General features: G+C 36.3%; 1 protein-coding gene across 27 annotated transcripts in view; it reads right to left on the bottom strand.

The window, feature by feature from the left end:
* Positions 1 to 14299, bottom strand: part of LOC111850867 (RNA binding protein fox-1 homolog 1) — a 446550-nt gene that overhangs the window by 121296 nt on the left and 310955 nt on the right. The window lies entirely within an intron of this gene.

The following is a 14299-nucleotide window of genomic DNA, read 5'->3' as shown; positions in this document are numbered from 1 at the left end:
CAAAAGCTCTGGGTCCAAAAGGCCAATGCAATCTATCTCTGTCAGATGTGTTAAGAAAATTACCTGTCAAAAATATCATGGTTGAGATCCTGTGATTAAACAATATGTAACAAAAAATACCCAAAGGGTACTAAAAATAGTGAAAAAAAATACTAGATCAAGACAAAACCTTTGGGTTTCATGGTTTCATTTGGATTTATATTAAGCTGGTTTTGTCATTTATAAACCAGATGTGCTCTCTTTGTATACATTTTGTTGATGACAAATGCGCAGGTTGATTTTTTTTTTATTATTTCATTTATGACATACATATGAATGTGAATAAACCATTATGTGAATTTATACCAAGCACTCTTTAAATACAGTTCTCGTTGGAAAGAGTGCCAAAACAGCTGGTGATTCGGGGAAGGGATTTCCCCACGGTAGTGCTAAAACACAGCTAATAGCCCTTCTTCAACGAAGAGCAAGGTGACAAGCAGTGTTTCACTGGCTCTTTGACCACTACAAGCCCCTGAAAGATACTTGTAGCACTAATTCCTCACTTGTCACAATAGAAGAGTGCTTGATCTTAAGGTGCAAAGAAGGAATTTTAGAAAGCCAGGAATTTTAGGAAGCCAGTTTAGTACCCAAATGCCCTCTTAATACCTTGCCCTCTTTTTGTCCCTGTTCATAATCTCAGATGTTTTCAAAGGTTGTTTCCACATTAAAGATTTCATGGCTAAACAAGACGACATGCAACGAACCTCCTAATCAGCAGAATAATATATCGTATGCAAAAAAATTACTTCTTTACAATACTCGTTAAAGTAAAATGCTGTTGCTACTTATGGTTAGACATTACGTGCAGTCTGACATGATTGACACAATGTTAATTATAAATTAATTATGTTAAATTGGGCAGTAATCCACTGTATTGCCTTTCTGTACAAAGCATGTTTCTTCCAATCAGCAGAAATTTGTCACAGTTTTAGCACTGCACCACCGAGTTTTGGTCAGCTATTTAATCTTGCACTTCATGAAATTTTATCTGCCGCAGTATAAACAAATAAATGTTTAATTCCCAAAGGATCAAAAATGTAGACTGCTTAACATTTCTCAAACAGCCCATTCTGTGATATTTGAGAAATACCTCGTCCTCAGAATATTGTGAAATCAGTCGTCATCATCAGAAGGCAGCATTTACAGTCACCGCAGAATCTCAGGGGTTAGGTAAACCAGTAGCTACACTGAGAGGAAGCTTAGCGAAACTGAAGAAAAGTCCAGAGGTAAAGACTTAATAAAAAAAAAAAAAAAGTCCTGATCCATACATATTTGTAGCCACTTCCGATTCAATTGTTTTTTTCTTCTATTCTACATTTGTATTTCATTTTATTATAGAAGATAATTGTTATTTGATATTTGGCAAACTTTGCACATTCTGACTAGGTGTGAAATTGTATACATTCCCAAAATGAAAGTGTTTATTTCTTTATGTACTGCATTTGAAAAATAGCTTCATTAACAGTAATATTGGTTTATTTGCTTATACTTTTAATTTTTCCCTCAGATACTTGTATGTTGCTATCTCAGTCCCAACTAGTTATTTGTTCATTGACTGAAAAAGAAAAATTATTCAGAGACTATCTCAGTCTCTTGGTAGCTGCAGTCAAATGCAACAAATGTTCTTGGGCATAAGGATACTCGCCATTTATTTTAATTCAGATTTTCATTAAAGACTTATCTGCTTGATCGATGAAGCATGGCACTATTAATGTAAAAGCAGACAGGCAATAGGTTCTAACTCAGATGATATTTGTATCTAACGTTTATGGAATCTGTACAGAACCTGGGGAGATTAACTCCCAAGTGTATGTCTTATAAATACAAATTCACTCTGCCACATTGCAAGCTCTCTGCCCCCACGGAAGGCTGTGTCATGCATTCACTACTTTTATTCCTAGAGATTAGATCGAGCACACGAACTTAGGAGTAGATATCTCTATTACCATATCTCTGTTACTCAAATTATTGTTATTTCTGACCTATTGCAATGCCTCACATTTAAATTAGTTTTGATATGTGAACGATCCAGGGGTCTAATGATTCAACCAGGTTCTCCCATGTTCTGAACTGACTTCACCTTGGTTACGTACTAAAACTATGCAACAATTTTGCTTTGAGTGGAACTGTGATGAATGTTCTGTGCTATATATAAAAATTTAAAGGCACCTGACAATTATCATTCTTTTTCTTCTTTTTCTATAATAATAATAATTATTAATTATATAATATATAATATTTATTTATTTATTTTCTTAAATCGCAGCAAACATAGCAAAACTATTTCCATTGCATTTTACTTTTATTTTCAGGACCAATTTTCCTTTTACATTTATATATATCTATATCTATGTATATATCTATCTATAGGTTTGAATATCAGATGATAAATTTACAGGAGTTTGCTGTATTTGAGAGGTAAACTTGCAACAGCAAAGACATCTTTGAAATTACTTAGATACAACAACAAGTACAGGGTAAATACTCTGCACGGGGATAAAGTACAGAAATTTTTCATAATGAAAACCTATAATTACTGACAGCATTAGGACACTATATTATGAATTGGCTATTATTGTAAGGCTTTTTCCTCCTTCCGTCACTGGCATTAGACTAGCTTGCTGTCCCCTTCCCTTGTGCATAATGACCAGCTCATTAGTGTATCTAATAATGAGGGTGAAAACAGCGAAACAGATTTTTTAAGAAATGGTTTCCCTGTTGTTTAAGGGCTTGTTTCAGATTAACAGTGAAGTATATATTGTAATGTATCACAAACACTGATCATTAAAGACTGAATGGAAAATACAGGTTCCTGTAGAAAGTTACCATTTAACAGTTTTTTTAAATTTATGTGCCCTGTAGATATATTTAACACTCTGAGAAACATATTCAATATTTTCATGCTGGGGGGGGGGTTGGGGCAGTGCATATACGGTACCTTTTTCAAATGAATTTGCTGATTTTGTTATAATTACAGTGTTGGTGCTCTATGGGGAATATTTGAAGCCATTACCACAGTTGCACAATTGAAATTACTGTATGTAGTGTAGTCTTTCAATGGTTTCTTATGAAATCTTCTATAGTTTCCAATCATTAACCATTCATTTTGTCAGATAAGTCTTTTATCAGATAAAACCTACTGCTACATTATTGGCCATTATGTAACACATATGACCAAAACAATGTCATTGTCATTGAAATTGCATCATTCATTTATTCAAGGCTTCTGTGTTAAGCTCAGGTCAGAAATGTCCATAACGCAAAAAAGGCCCATATATTGGCAATATTAAGTGTGGGTGGTGTGCGGCTCAGCGTGTCAGGACACTGGACTTGCGATTGAAAGGATCCCAGTTCGGGGACGTGGGTTTGCCACAGGGCCCTTAACCCCAACGGCTCCATACTCTGTATGTGTCACTTTCGATAAAAAGTGCTAAATAAATGTTATAATTTGTGTAATATTCATAATATATCTGTGTGTTTGGGTGGAGATGCTGGAAGAAAACAACAGTATATTTTACTTAAGCTCTCTGCCTGTTTAACTACACCTGGCACGGAGCCTAAACCCGGCGCGGAGCCTACACCCGGCGCGGAGCCTACACCCGGCGCGGAGCCTACACCCGGGGCGGAGCCTACACCCGGGGCGGAGCCTAAACCCGGCGCGGAGCCTAAACCCGGGGCGGAGCCTAAACCCGGGGCGGAGCCTAAACCTGGGGCGGAGCCTAAACCCGGGGCGGAGCCTACACCCGGCGCGGAGCCTAAACCCGGCGCGGAGCCTACACCCGGCGCGGAGTCTAAACCCGGGGCAGAGCCTACACCCGGCACGGAGCCTAAACCCGGGGCGGAGCCTACACCCGGGGCGGAGCCTACACCCGGGGCGGAGCCTACACCCGGCGCGGAGCCTACACCCGGCGCGGAGCCTACACACCACAGTTTTTATTTTACCACTTTTTCATTTATTTCATAAACTGTTTTTTTATTCTTAATAAACATTGGAAAGTTGAGTGAACAACTATAAATGAAAATCTAAATTGAAAAAGTCAAACAAAACAAGTTTTCTTTATAACATGGAAAGAGTATGTAACAGTGCTTGTCTGACATCCTACTGACTGGTTGTGTGGTGATGACATTCACAGCTGTCCTTAATGCACTAGTTCCCTTTTTCATCCCATGAAACAGAGCAGTATTCAATGTCCCTTGCAGAAAGAATGTCTTGATTGCCTCTTCTCTGTTTCTAACTGCTATAGGAGGTTACTTTGATGAATCAAAGGTATGACATTTTCATGCTAATAAAGGTATTTAAATGGTGAACATACTGTAAATATATTGGTTAGCAAAAAATAGAGTGTATTTTCAGTAAATGTTAAGCGAGTAACACGCAAATGTAGAAAACACTCAGTGTGTGCGACAGCTTTTGATTTGTAGTGTACGTGTCCACCTCAACCAAATGTTTACACACTGAGGAGACAAGTTGGAGTATGGTGTGGATCATAAGATTCATTACTGCTGTGTCCTTTTTTCAGCATATGGTATGAAACTAAAGTTACTTTACCGTTCAGCCAATGTGCATAGGCCCTGAAACATTTGACCGGCATGTACCTTTCACCCAGAGATTCCCCCTATACTAAACATGAAGTTAATATCCCTGCTTCCCCTGGCTTTTTCGCAACTGACAGTGGCACTGCATCTTGGACTTGAATTTTCCTATTAATTCACTGTTGACCCTGGCCTGAACCGTGATGTCAGCTGAACCTTAATGTAGTGCTTTTACTGAATAACAAGCTGATGTTGACAACATCATCTCTCACATGGCTAACGGCAGAAGTTAGAAAAATGATGCTCAACACTTTGCACAGTTTTGTCCTATTTATGTTTCTCCAGGGAACAAATTTGACTAGTAATTAATGTAATTATGCAAATACTGAACTATGCAACGATGGAAATAATGACGTATTCCCTAACAATATAATTTATCTCCAGAAATAAATTCTGGTATTACCTTAAAAAGTAGCTATGACATAAGGAAGGATGGTCATTCTGGACCATTATCACAGCCCATGGCATGCGCTTGTGTTTGTAAATGTGTGCGCTTTGACAGACTGGCATCTCGTCCAGAGTATATTCTGCATCCTGCACTTCCTGGTATATGGTCCAGGTTCATCACAACACTGGACTGATTAAGTGGTTACAGATAGGGATATGTTTAGCTGGAGAGCTTTGGAAAACTGTCATAGACAGTGACGGAATTTGTAATTCAAGGGTGAGTCAAAATAAATCACATTAACACACATGTTACTCAAAAAAAAGGGGAAAAAAACATCAATGAAAAGTAAACAGATGTAAACAGAAACCAAGACTAAATCTAGTCATTTCAAACTGAAATCATTAACTCCAAATGTAACATTTTTTTGACAAATAAATGAAAGAAGAAAGGTATGTAATTTATTGGGAAGCTAAATTTGTGTCAACCTGCCATCTGTTTACGTGTCATTTATATTACTGAATTTCAATGCGAAAATTTGAAAACTGGGTAAAATCGTCAAGGTGTAAAATACATAGATTAACAAATACACACACATAGTTATTATTTGAAAAGATATTTTATATCTTCACAACTGTTTAAGGAGACAACTTAATTCATAAAAAAAAAAATCCTCTGCAATTAGCGTACAAATGAAACTGACCTGGCAGCACGTGGGACAATTTAATATTATTTGCTAAATGTAACCAAATATAACATCAATATTATTCTTAAAGAGCCTTTAAGTCACAATTAACATAAAGTATATGCATAGCCCACATCACTCTGGTGAAGAAAAGCAGCAGCATATGGCACGTGGGCGTCTGGGCTATCACATGGGGCTTAAATGTGTTCTATTCGTAAGGCCAGTTAATGAGAACAAATAAACAGGGACTGAACCTGCTGGGCTGTGCAGCCATACTGAAAAGCAGAAAGAGGAACACTGCGCTGCCAGCAGCTGAGGAAAGGATTTCCTTAATAGAATCCATCCTGTATTGGGAGCAATATAATATGAGTGGGTGGAGAAACACATGACAAGTTGAACTAGGTTTTTTTTTTTTTTTTAAAACTACTCTTTTCTATGCTCTTCTCATCAGTCAAAACTTCCTAAATAAGAGCTAAAACCGCTTATGTTCTATCAGCGCTAAAGTCATGCTATTGTCTTTTCCCCTCACCCATAGTTCACTGGTGCATGTACTGTAGCTATACTGTCCGTAATTTACTGAATGCAATCCCTCTCTCTTCTTATTGTTTATCCACTGCAGGATGGTAGGGCCTGGAGCCTGTCCTACGCAAGTGCACGAGGCAGGGGTATATCCAGAACAGGATGGCAATTTATTGCAGGGTACACACACACACACACACACACACACAGTTTTGTAATGATATCTTTATGGGGACTCTCCATTCATTTCTATGGGGAAAACTCTAATCCCAACATGACAACCTTAATCCCTATATAGCCCTAACCTTAGCCATAAGTAACCAAACAAAATACGAGGCATTTTTTGTTTTGTGATTGCATTCACAGATTTTTGTGGGGACCCTAAAAATGGTCCCCAAAACATCAAAATAACAGGCTTCTATTACATTGTGGGGAACATTTGGCCACCACAACGTAACATAAACATAATCCCCCCCACACACACACACACACACCCATGCGACGGGCGAATCAGAGACGCCAGTTCACCTAACTGTACGCCTCTGGACTGCAGGAGGATACCCCCATGACAAGGGGGAGCAGGCACTGGGCCGAGATCCAGCCATCTTACACATTGAGACACCATGCTTATAACTTGTAGCTTAACTTTTCACTAGACTGTACTTTTTTGACATTTTTCTGTAGGAGCACATTCTACAATAAACGAAATTAAAGTGCATCAAGTGAATATGTATAATGCTTTTTGTAAGGTTTAAGTGCAACACCAGCTATAGTGATACTCAATTTTAATTGGGTAATCGGATTCCTGATAGACACATCAATAAACAAAACTGCATTGCCACAAGAGGTGACCGCAATATCCACATAATAAGTATGTATTGTACATATTTTTGAAAATACATTAGCTGTCATTGTTGACTCACCACTGAAGTCTAAATGGAACAGATCTTATTTGAAAAAAGTGCTTCGAAAGTCAAACATTGGGGGTGGGGTGGAGTGGGGTGGGCACTAATTGCTTTTTACAATAACCTTCTGAAACACTAAACCTATTTCTCATTTCTGAGGGAAGAAAATTAAAAAGAAAAAAAAACAGAACCTAGCTTTAATACTGTATTTGGCTGTTGTTATGTTTAATGAATATATATTTTCACAGGACTGCCAAATCCTGAAGCCAAACTTAACAATAGAGCAATCATTCTCAGACTGTTATGCACATTTCTCTCCAGCCTGGCATCCAGCATTACATATACTAAGAAGTTTGTTACTGGCTGTTTCCCAGAAAAAAGCGAAAAATAATTAAAAAAAAAAAAAAAAAAAAAAAAACATACAAAGCAGAAGGGCAATTAAATCCAATGAATGCACAGTCAGTGGCAGTCAAGATATTTTTCTCATGGTTGAGTTCTTGTAGAAGGAAAAAACTGCTTAGCAAAATATCAAACAATTCATCAGCCTGTAAGATCAATAATCATATGTTTTACAACAACTTGTCTTGAGGGATGACAAGGTCTACCTGGTTCGTGACGTGTATAACTGAAGCCTTTTATCTTTAAAATAAGAAATTGTTTTTTCTCCAGCTTACAGTCAGTCTATGTTACTTTCAATGCGGCATATCCCATGTGGAAAAAAATAAGATAACAACAACTTTATATGTTTTTCATCAGTTTTATTTTAGTTGTCACCCGCAACAAATATGTATTCCTGTGTTTTTCAAGCAGCAAAACTTGCATCGAATTCACAATCAAGAAATTTTATGCAGGTATTACTAATACGGAATAGCAATTATAGTACCATGTAAATCCAAATTTTATATTTTTTATTAGATGGACATTATCAAAGTAATTTCTGTTATTTACCATTTGAAAGAGCACATACAGAACATAAGATTAGCTACAGAGTTATAGTAAATGAATAAGAATGAATGAAAACCAGCATGAGCATATACCCCTCCAGACTACAATCTGAGACACCAGCATTAAAATAGTGTAATCAATCCTGCAACCAGTTTAATAAAATAACCTGTGTAGCCCTTAAAAATAGCCTCCTGTACCTTTAAGGACACGACAAGGGCAACTGAGCCCACAGTGCAATTACATATAGCTAATTGAAAAATGTTAATCTTGTCATATTAAGGAGCAGACAGGGTTAAATTGGTAAAATTGCAATTCATTGAGACGCTTATCTCTTGTTGGAATGAACCAGATGATTAATCCATAATATTCTCTAGGGAATTACAGAATATCAGCAATTAAATTAACAACTACAAAGTTTATGCTTTGAGATTTCAAAAATAGAAGATAGAGGCTTCAGTATTTCAGAAATTCATCTTATTGCATTTCCCTCATTATCAAGCCTCAGCCATTATATTGGTCAGTCTCTTTAAGTTGCTCTGTTTAGTGAGTGTAGAATATGTGTATGTGTGAGGGACAGAGTCATTTATTATTAGACTGCCTAGTACAATATATGTAGTTCCCAATCAATTTTATGAAGCTAAACACTAACAAAAGCAATCAGGGAAGTTTTCAAGGTTTCAAGCACAAGTTATTAAATTTTTATCTAATCACACATTTCCGTAGATTATCCAACAATAATAGAAAATTGTACACATACGAAAGAAATAAACATGGCTCAACTATAATACAAAAGAACGACAGTGAAGCAAAAATGTAGCTACTTTTCTCATTAAACATTCACAACTCTATGGAGCCTTATAACAATGATCATTAACACATGACATTATCCACCCATATTCCAGTGGATCTATGGCAGGTCCACGGTGAGCCTGAGTAACTCCCAGGAAGCACTGGATATAAGGCAGGGGACCATCGCAGGGCACACGCTCACACACTGTGGCTAATTTAAAGTCACCAATTGATATTGAGACCTGCAAAATTTTGAAACCTGGAAATGTCTGGAACCTCATTTAATACACACGTAAGCAGGCCATCTTCCAGGCTGATACAATCAGATACGATTATGCATTGTGTACATGTATTGAGGCATGCATGCACACTATCAGTCTCACTGACATTCTACAGATCCAGAGCTTTACTGGTCTTTGTGGTTTACAAGGCCAGTGGAGTTAATACAGTGGACCTCCACCCAATTTGCCTGCCGTTCCTGTAGGATCATGTCAGCAAGGTAAAGGCAACACTTCACAGCACTCCAAACCCAGCTAATGGCAATGCTTTTTCACTGCTGTGAATTTAATTAGGTCATAATTCTGTCACTAGCTCTTAAAATATTTATTTTCTGAGAGTGCAGTTCCTTGATTTTAAAAATTAATATAAGGCGAATGAAGATATTTAATGGCTAAACTGGCAAATTATTAGAGATAAAAAGTGTTTGTATTTTTAATGAGTTGAAAAAGCACTTTGATATCAAAGAACAAAAGGCACATTTGCAATGTGCTGTTAATTGGATTTTAGAGTGTACTCTGCTATGTGCAAGACATCAAGGACCATTACAGCAGCAGTGGTCCTTAAATCGCAGTATTGACCAGGTAGTCTGGGGTGGAAGCCAGTTCCACCGTCTTAAGATAAACCAATTTTAACATGAATGTTACTATCAGTAGCAGTTTGCCCATTTTGTGTAGTGATGTGTATCCCTCTAGCTACAAGCCCAAAACGTGCTAGCAGCTCTCAGGCTGCCCAGAGATACTACACCACCCATCTTTACATGTGATCGGCTATTGAAACATTGCATCAATATTTATTAGAACAGTGCATGCTGATTTGTCATACATTACAGCCTCTCTTTCATGAGGAGTTATTTAATTCATTGGGGGTAATTTATTTTAAGCAGCACTTAATTTTCCATAATAAAATGTTAAAAGTTTTAAAGGAAAACAGTGTATAAGTATCAACATAAGCTATGCATTTTCCATTATGCCCATAACGCTGTGATACACGTTTGACTCATTTGTATCATTACACTAAACACAGGTCTCTCATTATTTATGGAGAAAAACATGCTGTTAATTTTTCTTTTAAAAATGCTGTTCAGTAGTTTTCCCAGATAGATTTCTGTATCATTTTGTATGAAAACCAATGTTAATGGACTCATTTCTTTAATTCAAATACTTACATGTGTGTAACTGACCAATGAAATCTCTAATAAAATATACAAAAAGCACATCAGAAGAAATAAAATATGAAAAGAACTCATTTTAGTGGAAAAATCAAATAATAATTATTATTCTGAATTTTTCATGTTCATCTAGATGTTTCAGGGGGGGGAGGGGTGTTAACCATAAGCATGTAAAATTCTTCTATGCCGTCCCGTTTACAGGGGTTTGTATGTGATGCAGTTACCAAATACCAGATAGTACAATGTAAAACAACACGAGAAGATAAATTATCTGAATATGTGAATTCATCAGCATGGTGATGAAATGCTTGCATCGGCATGTTAGAGCGATGACAGAAGCACAAAACGATTAAGGAGTGACAATCAAGTCAGCAGCTTCCCGTAATGTGTCAAGTGAGAATTCAAACCTTCATCACAAATAGCCATTTGCTCACACTTCTTCAACTTCATTTATAAATATGGAAAAATGTATATTTTATACTGTATGTATGAGAAGAGACAATGTGTAAAAACAAGACTAACAAAACATGTTCATGCTTTTTTCAGAAGTAATTAAAACATGCACTATATAAACAATTGTCAGTGTCTAAAGTTGCATCACTTGATAAAATGATCACTACTACTTAACTCAATAACGTACTGAAAATTAGCAGCATAATATTAATTTCCATAAGCTATGCAAGGCTCTGTACAGGAGGACGAGAATAACTGCATACAATACTACCAGGTGCACTGATTCAACATAAGTGGTCATCCAAGGACCAACCGCTTAAAAAAAAATCTCGAAAGCTTGTATCAAACATAGTGTGTTTACTATACCACTTAAATCAAATGATTCATTGGTCAATTTCATACACATTTTTTTTTTAAAGATCACTATTCTTGGCCATGCTGGATGGTAAACATCTGTTCCATTTTTCAGTGAGATAAATGAATACCCATCATAGTGTATTGTGGTGTACCTCATCCATTTGGAGCGACCATTTACCCAGCTCACATCAGACTACTCCGGAGCCCCTCCCACGAAGCACAGGCGAAATCCCAGATGGGATGTAGTATTTTAAGACTTACAACAGGTAAGATTTTTTTCCTCTAGTTTCTATAATAATGCAGACACCCAAAGATTTGTGGGGACTGGTTCGCTCTTTAAAGTCTATATAATTTGCGCATTGTAATCATATGCGAATTCGTTCAATTAAGAAACAGATATAATGTAATATTTTATGTTGATATCTTACTTATTTTGTAAAGTACCTTTGAAGATTTAATTGTAACTTTTTATCACACCTTCTGTATATTAAAAATAAATCTAATTAAATCTAGGAAAATGCTTTGTATATAAATGCTGTTCTGGCGTTCTGGGAATGAAAAAAATTACGTAAAATCTTTCAAAGAAATTTTCAATACAACAGCATTTGAGGACAGATGGCTTGTTTTAGATACGCAAGAGACCCACAACATAATTAAAACTTTTTTATTTTAACCATTATTATTGTGATTGTACTGTCTTGGACACTGGCTGACCCTCAGACAGCAAAAAAACAGAAAGTGCCACATGTGACTCCCCTGACAATGCAGGAAGTTTTGGCAAATATGTATTATTTAGGGGATGTACTCTGTTCTAGTTTTCCTAGTTGCCCCAATTCTGAGTGAAAACTGAAATCTCTCTCTCTCTCTCTCTCTCAGACACACACACACACACATGATTTGTTATAAACCTCTAACCAGTCTAGCTAATGTCAACAGCAGAATCTTAACAGATATCATTACCCTCCACAAACTCCCTTTTCTGCCAAATTTTCAATTTTATTTTATTTATTTTTACTTAGACTTAAACGGCAAACAGAACAATGGCATGGGTCAACACGATGCCCACTACAGCACTCTTTAAGGAGTCTGTCAGAACAGACCAGCTGCGTGGACTCCAGAGAAGGGAAATTCAAGCATAGCATAAGCAGTTTATTAACAATTCATTTCTGAACTCGTACTAAGATCAGATTATATTAATTATATTGACAGATTGAACAGGCTTACTGTCAGTGTGTGACTGCTGGGCCAATTTAGTTTTACATCAAAGGTTTACTTCAAGTTTCGGCAAGCAATTGATCATATACAGGAGGGAACAAAGTAACAACAACAACAAAAATATGTTTAATTGTGCCGAATTCTTCTTGAATTGATGCCTTTTCACAGAATTACCATAAGGCATTTATCTGGAAGTTCTATAAAGCCAGCTATATTAACAGCTTCCCAATTTTGAAAATGCTACATGCTTTACTCCAAGAGAAAAGTATGGAGTCTAAATATGCTGAAAATATTAATGACACTGCGACAATTAATAGAACTTGAGACACAATAACATTCCAACTCAATACTCGACTACAGTTCAGATCAATGCCGGCCGTACATGCATACACACTTTTTATGCAATTGACCATTCATCAGTAGGACCTGAAAGATAGTCGCTAACATCAATGAAAATTCCATCACTTAGGAGACAGCTCAAGAGGGTGTATATAAACAAAAGGCATCATCAGTTGTTGTTTGAAACAGAACAGTCTAGACCAAACCATACAATCAATGGCTGCCGTCTGGCTGCCACAGCCTCTGTTTAAATGAATCTATACGCAATTAAAAAATAATGTTGCTTAATTACATGACTTCATTAAAAGGCAGACCTGATTCTGCAATCTAGGTTGTTGTTGAATTTGGAGCCATTCAGGGAGTGCAAAGCAGCACAAAAAACGATTATTATGAAGGCTCCACTGCTTAATGGCTACACGAGAATTTAAACAGCAGCCCTTAAACACACAGGTGATGGCAAATGCACAAAAAGAGCAATATAGTGTATTTAAAGATAACGTATGTTGTAAATTAATACCTAAGTGCAGTACCTAATCCTTTTGGTTGATGTGCACTTCTTCATGCAAAGCAGTATTGATTTAAAAAGTCAATAAATGTTATATATTTTATTTTTAAATGCAAATTCAAAAGTGAAAAACATAAAGGTAACTAACAATTGATGGTCGATATGGTTATATGTTTCTCTGTACCATATATTTGAAAGAAATACAAGCATGAGCAGTCTGCTGCATTTTAAAAGTCACATTAATCAAAGGCAGCATCTACCTCCTTCCCATTTAGCCTGATACCCCATAATTTATATAAGAATGAGTAAGTGTTTATTTTGGCAAATAATTTTCATTTCACAACTGAACAAGACCACAGAAAATCAAAATACTTGCTACGTACATAAACCTGAAATTCCAACACTACTAACATGCACAATGTTACTGTATATTGCAGTAAGAATCACATTTAATTCTTAAAACATTAGACACGAGTACATTTATTGATGTTACTTATATTTCCCTTTTTTCATTTGAAACATGCCTTTGTTGTCAGATTGAGTTGAAATTATTTAATGTTTCATATTTAAAATATGTGTATGTTGTCTTTGTTTTCAATAAAATATTAAAACAAAACTGTACTGACAAAACTGACCTGCCAGATTACGCAATTTAAATGAAATATGACAGCCTTAATGCATCTATTGTACATAATTCCCTGAGTATTACTAACAACGATTTACAGGTAACAGCCAACAACTCAATGTAATGGAGAGCAGGAGGATTTCAGAATGAGCCTTGTGTGGATACTGCATTAATGTACAGAGCAAAGACACTGGAAAATCAGTTTCTAAATGCACTACTACGAATATAATCAGAGATCTTCACTGCAGTTTTGTCTTATCAATAATTTCACAATATCAAAATGTCAGCAAATTACATTTAACATCCAACTTCAGTGAAAGATACACAAACATACAGGTAAAACATAGAGGTACATTATTAAGGAATTTCATTGCAATTTTGTCTACGATGCAAGATTTTTGTATCCACAACTTATCCAAATCTTAAACTGAGCTAATGGACTCATTCAGATTTGCTGAAAGTGATTAGCCTTTATCTTCTGAGAACCATCCCTGAAAC

The sequence above is a fragment of the Paramormyrops kingsleyae genome, chromosome 5, assembly GCF_048594095.1.
Source record: "Paramormyrops kingsleyae isolate MSU_618 chromosome 5, PKINGS_0.4, whole genome shotgun sequence".
In the NCBI taxonomy this organism is placed as follows: Eukaryota; Metazoa; Chordata; class Actinopteri; order Osteoglossiformes; family Mormyridae; genus Paramormyrops; species Paramormyrops kingsleyae.
This window is presented reverse-complemented; position numbering and strand designations above follow the sequence as displayed.